Source organism: Monodon monoceros, unplaced genomic scaffold, assembly GCF_005190385.1.
Source record: "Monodon monoceros isolate NGI ecotype Baffin Bay Population unplaced genomic scaffold, NGI_Narwhal_1 Super_Scaffold_16, whole genome shotgun sequence".
Taxonomy (NCBI): Eukaryota; Metazoa; Chordata; class Mammalia; order Artiodactyla; family Monodontidae; genus Monodon; species Monodon monoceros.
The window spans coordinates 92,500,406-92,510,717 of NW_021703772.1; the positions used below are offsets into that span (position 1 = coordinate 92,500,406).

The 10,312-nt window shown below is 42.5% G+C and overlaps 1 protein-coding gene across 1 annotated transcript in view; it reads right to left on the reverse strand.

Moving 5' to 3' along the window:
* Positions 1–8,638, reverse strand: part of THSD7B (thrombospondin type 1 domain containing 7B) — a 975,661-nt gene extending 967,023 nt beyond the window's left edge. The window contains exon 1 of the mRNA XM_029224675.1: positions 8,621–8,638. The gene's annotated coding sequence lies outside the window, so the exon portion shown is untranslated. The remainder of the gene's footprint in view (positions 1–8,620) is intronic.
* Between the last annotated feature and the right edge of the window lie 1,674 nt (positions 8,639–10,312).

Sequence of the window (10,312 nt, forward strand, 5' to 3'; positions counted from 1 at the left end):
AACAGCCCTCTTTGTCTCTGGGTTCAGGTAACAGCTCCCCTGCGCAGGGAGGGGACAGACGTTAGCCCCCCGTTTCAGCCTCAGGGTCCTTACTACTCTATCCTTTGTGATTTCCCCCACGTTCAGCTCACACCTTTGTAAATATTCTCTTTATTAAACTCTCCTCAAGTTACCCACTTTGAATGAGCCATTTCCTGCCAGAAAGTAGACTGACGGGTGATTCAAGAAAGAATTCGTAGAGAGATGAGTTGAAGGGATTTGACAGGAGGATTAGAGGAGAAAGGGAAATCAAGTATCAGGTAGAACACAGGTAAAAGCAGGAAGAGAGACTGCAAGGCATATTTAATGAGCCAAATGACAGAAGACCTTCTGTGCCGTGCTAAGAAGTTTAGACTTGGTCCTAGAGCCGCTAAAATATAAAATAGGATCGGTTTTATAACTGTATAATGGAAGTATGTGCCGAAAGGCAGCAAGATCCACTGACAGGCTACTACAGAAGTCCAGATGAGTGATGTTTTGAAATATGACGTAAAAATGGTTTTTTCCTCAATGAAGAGCCTCCATCTAGCCATACAACCGCCAAAGAGGATAAGAAAGGAAGAGATGTAAAGAAAATTTAAAGAAATAGAAATAACACTCACCAATTAGGACAAGAAATTAAAGACAATGAGAAGTGTGGGCTGACTCCCAGATTTCTCACAAGAGAAGATGGTAGCATCACTAAGACTGGAAATCCAGGAGGAGGGAGAGATGTAGGAAAGAAAATGGATAGTTCTGTGCTTCTCCTTCTGCCAGGAGGTAGAAGCAGGGACAAGAAGACGACTAACCTGGAAACAATACATGTCGTTTTCTATTTAACAGCACTGGGAAAATGACTTATGAACGTTTTGATTCCCAGTTAAATTCAGCCAGGCTGGACCATCAGAAAGGGGGTGTGCCCAATGTTCATAGCAGCACTCTTCACAATAGCCAAGACATGGAAACAACCTAAATGTTCATCGACAGATAAATGAATAGAGAAGATGTGGTACATATTATATATACAATAGAATACTACTCAGCCATAAAAAAGGAGGAAATAATGCCATTTGCAGCAATGGAACCCAGAGATTATCACATTAAGTGAAGTGAGAAAGACAAAGATCATATCACTTAAATGTGGAATCTAAAATACGACACAAACGAACTTACCTACAAAACAGAAACAGACTCACAGACATAGAGAACAGACTTGTGGTTGCCAAGGGGGAGGGGGGTGGGGGAGGGATGGAGTGGGAGTTTGGGGTTAGCAGATGCAAACTATTATATATAGAATGGATACACAACAAGGTCCTGCTGTGTAGCACAGGGAACTATATTCAATATCCTGTAATAAACCATAATGGAAAAGAATATAAAAAAGAACGTCTGTATGTGCATAGCTGAGTCACTCTGCTGTACAGCAGAAATTAACACAACATTGTAAATCAACTATACTTCAATACAGTAAATTTTTAAAAAAGAAAGGGAGTGGGGTTCTCATGGTCAGCTCAGAGGCCCTTCATAGCCTGGCTCCCCTAAGAATGCCATGTGAACTTCCCTCCACCCCAATTCCTAAGGCTCCCAAAATAAATTCTGTGCATATCTGCGTGAAACAGCCTTTTACAGTTAAGACTGTCAACTGTGAGACTGCAGGGACAGTAACAGCAAAATAGGAGGGGAAATACTGTTTTCATTTTTCCATCTAAAAATTGTATTTTCACTTGTAAGATGTGGCACATTTAATTTTAATGAATTGGAAACTGAGGTTTCCAAGAAACTGATCCCTCTCTCACTACGATAGTTTGTTGGAAGTCAGGCAAGTGACAAAGGGCAGAAGAAACAGAGAAGGTGATTGTGAGAATCAGTACTCCCATCCTTCAGCCTCCCTCCCACAAAAAAAGATGGTTATACTTTGAAATCCATAAGTTGTCTCAAAGTTTTGCCATCCCATTTCTCCAGTAGAACGAAACTCTGAAGAGCTAAGAATTTGGACTTGATAGGCCAACAGTTTCTTGATTTGGTTTGGCCAGAAGGCCATCTCAGAAGCACAGTAATGGACCAAGTCTAGACTCCATCTTTGGAGAGAAGCCAGTGGTCTATAAATGGCAGTGTATATGCAGCTGGACAACAGCACACCAGTTCCCAGAATAGGAGGGAATTCTCCCAATCTGATGCTTCCATTAGGCATGGAACTGTTTCCAAATTTAGATTAAGAGCTGGTAATACTCCCAAACTATGAATCTCATGGCCAAACTAAAGAAACAAAAAATGGATGAAAGATACAGCATATTTTCCTCCCAAGTTTTTTGTTCTATGCCTGCTTTCTTTAACACTTTCACGCTCCCTTGTCACTCACACTCCTGACAATCCAGCTCCTAGTCACATCTCAGAACCCAGCAGAGTAGTTAGAACCTATGTAAACCATTTCCTTGTAAACTTCCTAAATCAGAGGAGAGGCTCCCTCCACTCTACTACCTCTGGAGCTTTATATCCACCTCTGTTATTCCTTTCATCACACAGAATTGAATCTACCATTTGCACGTCTATCTCCTCTACCTGACTTTGGTTTCTTTAAGGCAGAGAGTGTGTCTTATTTATCACTGCGTTCCTAGTACCTGGCCCAGCGTCTGGCACCTAGTAGGTGTTCAGTGAGTGTGTACTGAATGTCAGTGTGTTGAATTTTGTCCAGACACCAATGGGAAAAGGAAAAAGACTGGTTATGTTGTGACAGGCAACTGCTAAGCTCTCAACATGCATTCACTCATTTAACCTTCACAACAAGCCGGAGAGAGAGGCAACAATAAGATCCCCATTTACCAATGAGGAAAGTGAGGCATAGATTGGAAACTAGAAAGTTTGAGTTCAAAGTCTACCCCTTAATCTCTATGCAATACTGCTGCTTCTCTGTAAAATCTAGTACATGTATTTGTATAGTACATGGTGCTTTAGTCTCAGCTTTCTTCTGGGTTCCCTAACACTCACTTAGATACGGAATTATTTCCCTTTGAAGTCTATCTTTCGACCAGTCCCTCAACATGCCTTGGGGCTGTAACCCTGCCAGGAAGGCTGGGTGCAGATAAGCACAGGAGCTGTGTCTAAGCCTATGGTAAGGCTGCTGGATGCTCTCAGAGCAATCCCGCCACTCACTTGGCCTCCTCCTGGGAGCCAGAAGGTACACACAGCTCCTTGGCCAGGGCTTGTTTGCTTAGCGGTATTGACAACATTATCCATTAAAGACAACGGAGATAGTAATGTGTGCCATTAAAAGCCAGTGGGCTCTAATAGAAATCTGAGTTGAAAAACATCACAGTGTAGCCAGGAAACCATTCATCTTAGACCATCTATATTAATGAATTGAATCACATTTATTCTACCTTATCAGATGTCTGATTCAGTATGCAAATGAAATATTTTGATAACAGTCTGTGAAGGTTACTCTGTTTGCTTAATAAATTACTATTTTCTAAAACATTATTTTTTTTTAAAAAAAAAGGAAGATTATAAAAAGGCGTGCAGTGTCATCAACCTGTAAGGCATAACCTCTCTTTAACACTTAGTTTCCAGCTTCCATAAAAGGTATTCAAAATGCTAAGGAAAGTCTGCATGGGTTTTAATTTTAACATCAGAAAAGATTCCTGAGGATTAACATATCTTCCCATATTTAACGAATATCGGACAGGTACCCGCTATTGGTTTCCAGTTTCAAAATCAAGAATGATGCCAAAATAATAATAAAAGTAGCAGAAGACAGTGAACAACAGAAAGGGTCAAAGGCGACGGACTCTCTCCCTTTCTGGGCAATGTCTTGCGCTTTCGTGAACTTTTTAATGAGAATAAATCCCTCAGGTCAGACTGACCTTCTCCAGATGGTTCCTGGAGGGGGGAGGTGTCCCCGCCACCTCCAGCAGTGGCTCCAGTGAGACACAAACATGATCAGCTTAGCCCCGGCCTGGCCAGCAAATGTGCTGACAGCTGGACAATCTTCCAAATGACAGTCCTAACAGAATACTCAGGTTCACCACGAGCCCCTTCCCGCAGCATTCTGCTCAGAGCAATCAGCTCCCCTCCGTGCTAACAAACCATCATTGTCCTTGTCTGGCCCTCGTCATTTATCAACTGGATGGCTGCAGGCCCTAGGACTTGTCTTACTGTGTCCAATTCCACACCACCCTGGGTCACTCTCCTCACTGTTTCCTGAGTGATCTTACAGAGGTATAAATCTGGCCATGCGAATCTCCCTTTAAAAATCCTGCAGATGTCTAAGTCCCCCACCCCAAGGAGAATGGTCAAATTTGAGACTCAACCTCCAAAGATCTGGAGAAGGTGACCTCTCCGGAGACATTTTTGTGCTCCAGGTATCTTGCTCCCATTTCCCCCTGTGAACTGTTGCTCGTGGCAGTCTCTTCATCTCAAATGTTCTTCTCTACATCCTAGTTCTTCCTCTCAAGATAGACAAACTTATCTTAGCAGAGTCATTCCCGGGGCTGCATCTCTCAGACTGGGGTGAGGGCCATTCCTCTGTGTCCCTCTCCTGAACTCACTTCCCAGTACATAACTCTATTAAGGCATTTATCATGCTCTATTCACTCTGTTAGTTGGCTGATATTTAATGAGCAAATGACAGCTAAGGGCCAGAACTGTGCTCACAGCTCACGTTCTCTCAATAAATGAGCCCCTCTCTCCAGAAGCTTCTAGTGAGAGAGACAGGCAAGTACACAGCCACTGTGATACCACGTGGTAAGTGTTATTCTAAAAATTGCAGGAAGATGCGGGATGGCAGACGATGGATAGCTAACCCTAATTTGGGGGGTAGGGAGGAGGTAGATGAAGAAAAAGTTCCTAGTGAAGAAACCTGAGGTGTGAAGGACAAGTAGGAATAGAATAGGTGAAGAGAATAGAATGGAAGTGGGAACAGCCAAGGAAAAGACCTGAACATGAGAGGGGAAGAAAATCAGGGCCAGGGAAACAGACTTGGGAGGAAAAATGAAGGGCTCTACTTTGGATTTATTGTAGCTGGGATGTCTGTGGTACTACTTAGATAGTTGGATGTTTGAGGCTAAACTGAAAGAAGGGTTCTGGGCTAGAGATACAAATTTGGAAGGCATCAGCATAAATATGATGTTTAAATCTCACAAGCTGTGATAAAGTGACCTAGGAGAGAAAGAAAAGATGGCCTAGGACCAGTCATAATGTACTATTATCTTCTTTATACATTGCTGGATTGATTTGGGAGCTCTTTGTTGAGGACTTTTGTGTTTACGTCCACAAGTAAGATTAGCCTACGATTTTCCTTATTTGTACTTCCCTAGTTTGGTGTTAGGTCAAGGTGTCCAGTTTGCCCACCAATTTTGGAAAATTCTCACCTTTTATTACTTTGAATATTGCCTCTCCACCATTCTCTAATTCTCTCTTTCTGGAGCTTCAATTAGGTAGACACAGGGTTTTTTTCATACTGTCCTCTGTGCCTGTTCACTTCTTTCGTATTTTCCATCCTTTGTGGCTATACTACATTTGGGGTAACTTCTTCTGATTTATTTTCTAGAACATTAATTTTTCTATTCATTTATGTTCAATGTGCTAGTTAGGCTGTACATAATGTTTTTTAATTTAAATTACTCTTTGTTTCTAGGTATTCTGTTTGTTTAGTTTTCCCCAAATCTCCCTGGTATTGTTTTGTCATTTTTTTTCCTTTCTCTTAAGTCTTTCTTTAAACATATGAAACATGCATGTATATTATATTCCCTACCTGGTTGTTGCAACATTTGCATTCTTCATGGCTCTGACTCCATAGATTGCTGTTTCTATTGATTCTCACACATGGTGGCTTTCTTCTTTGCGTATCTGGTGATTATTGATTATGATCTTCAGTTCCTTGAAACTTTATCTACAGAAATATTTGGAACCTGAGCTTTAAATGTAATTCCACAGAGGATTTGCATTTGCCAAGCTCTCTGGGCACTATCAACTTGGGGGCACATTATATCAGATGTGTTTGTATGTTTTGTTTTTCATTTTAATTACACAGGTGGCATGAATTCTATTCTCAGACCTGTTAAGTGGGCATATGAGGCAGGATTTCTTAGAGGAACTTGCCTTCTTTCTCTTTTCACTCTACACAGAAACAAGGCAGAGACGGACAATTCTTCTGTAGGCAGTTCTAGTTCACCTACCAAATGGTCTTTGCGGATTGAAACTCTGAGCAGGAATTTCTAGTTCAACCTCCCATCCTGCTCAGGCCTCAAGCTATGCAACTATACAGCATGTACCCTCACAGTGTCTGAAAACCCAGGCTCTAGGACACCAGAGCTCTGAGCTCTCATTTAATATGCATGGCCAGGTGTGGTTTACATGAAGGTGCCTTTGACCAAGTCTCTCTAGAATCACATGCCCTCAGGACAGTCACCAGCTCTAATGCTTACTTCCCTTGTAGACAGTGTGTTCTTATCATTTACAGTCTTTGCTCCCGCTCAATCTTGCTTTATAAATACATGTTGAAATTATCCAGCATTTTTATCTGTTCTATACTTGGAGGGGTTTATCTGCTCACCTACTATCATACTGCTAGAGATGAAATCTATTCCTTTAGAATCTAATTTTGACAACACGTCTCTGAACCATCCATCAGTCTGGCCTTGCAGTTAATCTGAACTGAGCAGACTGTTTCTCCACTTGCAAAAAAAGAAAACTGTGAAGTGCCTCTGAGGAGCAGAGGCATTTCCCAGACCACTTAAGGGGGCCACAGAAAGCTGGTCTCACGTCTGTCAGCCGCTCCCCGCCAGCTGGACTGGCACTCTGCCTAACGCCAATGCATCTGCATGCTGCCAGTTCTCCGCACCCTGTCATTCCAGCCCCTCCCCACAGCAGACCTCCGCTTGGCTTGGGTATACACTAGTATTTTTAAATAGCAGTAAAGCCAACCAACTGCATTATCTTCAAAGACTAATTATCACTCACTTTTAAAAAGTCAATTTTCTTTAAACTAAGGATGCAAATGAGAAAACAAATGAAAAATGGATTTCCAGAAGAACGATATTTCCTGCTATTCAGCAGGAATCATCCCGAAACACTGATTAAAATATTGGGATTGCTTCATATCTTGTTAATCTCCAGTGAAGAGGCAGTGTCATTAAAAATTAGCAAAAACCCTGTGATGTGGGAGGAAAATCAGAGCAAAGCATTTATAAATGTTAATGTACAATAGATTTTTACCAGGTCAGTTTTGGTTGGCAGTAGAGTAGCCAACCACTTATGTGTTCAGGAGGGTCTGTATTACCTCCTGCCACTTCCCACAGTAACCAGTCATTAGAGCATAAAAATTCCATTATCACTTAAGATTAGGCCTCTCTCTGTCTCTCTTGTGAAATGTAATTTATCTATCCCTTTCTAGCTCACATTCTATTGGAAAGCAGATTAGGCAAAGTCCAGAAGAAATGAGTTGCTGTATTAGTCAGCTCAGGCTGCCATAACAAACCACCATAGATTGGGTGACTTAGACAGCAGACATTTCTTTTTCACAATTTTGGAGGCTGGAAAGTCCAAGATCAAGGTGCCTTCAAATTTGTTTCCTGGTGAGAGCTCTCTTCCTGCCTTCTCACTGTATCCACACATGAAGAGAGAGAGAGAGAGCACTCTCTGGTGGCATCTCTTTTTTTTTTTTTTTTTGATGTGGACCATTTTTAAAGTCTTTATTGAGTTTTTTACAATACTGTTTCTGTTTTATGTTTTTGTTTTTTTGGCCACGAGGCATGTGGGGTCCTAGTTCCCCAACCAGGGATCAAACCCCAACCCCCTGCACTAGAAGGCGAAGTCTTAACCACTGGACTGCCAGGGAAGTCCATGATATCTCTTCTTATAAGGGCACTAATCCTATCTTGAGGGTCCAATCCTTATGACCTCATCTAACCTTATTTACCTCCCCAAACCCCCATCTCATTAAGGTTTAGGACTTCAACACCTGAATTTTGGGAGGACACAAATATTCAGTCTATAACAGTTGTTCACTAAAGGCATATTAGAACTTTAGCAGTAAGCAGTGGAGAAAGTAAGGAGTTCTACAATCTGCAGAATATGGAATAGGGAAGAGTACAACCGTGGGTCTCTGCCCTGAGAGGCAGAGAGGATTTAGCAGTTCAGATTGCACCGTCTAAAAGGAATGATTAACTTGGACTTGAACTACAGGTGTGTCCCCATCAACGGGGGTCTGACCTATGGCATGAGACATAGCATTAGGTGTCTCCTCATGGTTGACCATGTGGAGTCAGGAATCACATGGTTTCCTCACAGCTTGTAACAGAAGGCCAGCCCAGTGCACGCAGAGCATGCACCAGAGGACACGGACCAAGCAGAATGCCCGCATCCCCGTCAGCCTGGGGTCCAGACCAACACAGCTCTCCTGCCTGTCTTGGTTGACATGACTCACGGATTCCTGGGGCTGCTCCTCTGGGTACCCCACCTCCTGACCCCGCCATGAAATCCAGTGATGGCAGAGCCAGACCAAGGGCATATAAGACTCAGAGACGCTGGGCCCTAGCAGGAAGGAGAGAGTGCCAAGAGGGAAGAGGGTGGCACTGAAAAGTAGTAACCAACACATTCCACCTACCTTTCCATTTTCCCTCTGGCTGATCTCACATCTGTACTTTACTTGCTCTCTAGTTTCTTATTCATTCAGAATTGATTGGTATGGGCCTGAAAGGCGGTTTACTGCCCATTTCTTATTGGTATACTGTGGAGACCCTGACCTCAATTCACCTCCTCTCACGTGGGGCAGACGTGCTGTCAGAAAACTAGAAAGTAATAAGAGCCAGTGGTTTTCCATGACTGCCAAGTGCAGCCCAGGGGGCTGGAACGGGGCCCCATTCAGACTGGGATTGGCTCAGAGCAAAGTCGGACCACCTTTGAACCTTGCCCAGTGGTGCACTGCCCTACGTTTTAGATCAGCCAGCAGTGATGTTTTTCTTTGCCTGCTTAACACCTTCCTCTGAACTGTTCAGTGAGTCGGTGTTCACTTTTTAACAAAGTTTGTATTTCTTTCTTAAAAGGAATAAGAAAAAGATTCATGCTTAATTGAAAAAAACATTCAGACGTCACTATTTATCTCTAGCTTGAGAAAAATTTCTTTAAAAATGGTTCATCTGCAGGAAATCTCCCTTGAAAAAAGTACGTGCTTCAGTCATTCTTGCCTCATTCACTGGACATTACTGAGAACCTTTTATGTATGAGCCCAGGCTACACTGGCTATGAGAACGCAGATGTTCTCTTCTATGTTTCACCTATCGCTTCTTGCCAGGCACTAGGCCACATGCCTTAGCCTCATTGTCTCATTTAAGCCTCAACAGCCCCCTAATACAACAAGGATAGTATTAACTCCCAATTGATATATATGTGGAATCTAGGATCAGAGAGAGTAAGTTATTTGCTTGAGGTCACCATGAAGTTAGAGCAGTTCCAGGACTCATGGTGGATAAGAAAGATCTCCACCCTCAAGAACCTGGCAACCCACTAGAGGAAAAGAGACCCACAGATAAATATGTACAATAAAGGGTCATGGGTGTTATGAATAAAACAGCTATACTGGGTAGAGCAGGGCACAGAGATCTGAGTGGGCATTTCTAAGGGGCCAAAATCCAAAGGCATAACAGAGATGCTGGCTGGAGCTGAGTGATACTCACATCGCTGGGTGACTAATGTGTGTGTCTTGGTGGTGGTTGCCCATAGAAGGTGGGAAGTGGTTTGAGATTCATGTGGGGAGAGGTAATGGAGGAAAAATGTATTGAATCCTTCAACCTTGTATTATAACATGAGTCTACATGGGAGGACAAAGATTTGCAATTTACACCATCTAGCATCATTTTCTAATATTTCCCTTTGTATATACTTTATATCTACAATAGATAATAAACTCTACCAGGACATTTGATACAAAACAGTTCTTAGTATGGTTTATAGAAGACACACTCCAAAATAGTTGCTGGTTTCTTGTTGAAGTGTCAGGAGCCAGGGGTACCTGTGATCATTACTTAGGAAAAGTCTTTCTGAGAAGCAGCAAGGTCCATTTATGACCTTCCTTTGGTTTTCCCAATTGTCCAATGAGCCTCAATCACTTTTATTATTGAGAGGAGAGGAAAACAAAAACCTTCTTCATAAAACCTCAACACTGAGCAACACTACCCCCTTTCCCTATTGTTTTAACCACCCCAGGATTTCTGTGTCACCTGTCAGTTCAAGAAGCCGCTGGTTATCAGAGCAATGGTGCATCCTACTTAGGACTCAGCAGACCAGCATAGAGGAGTGA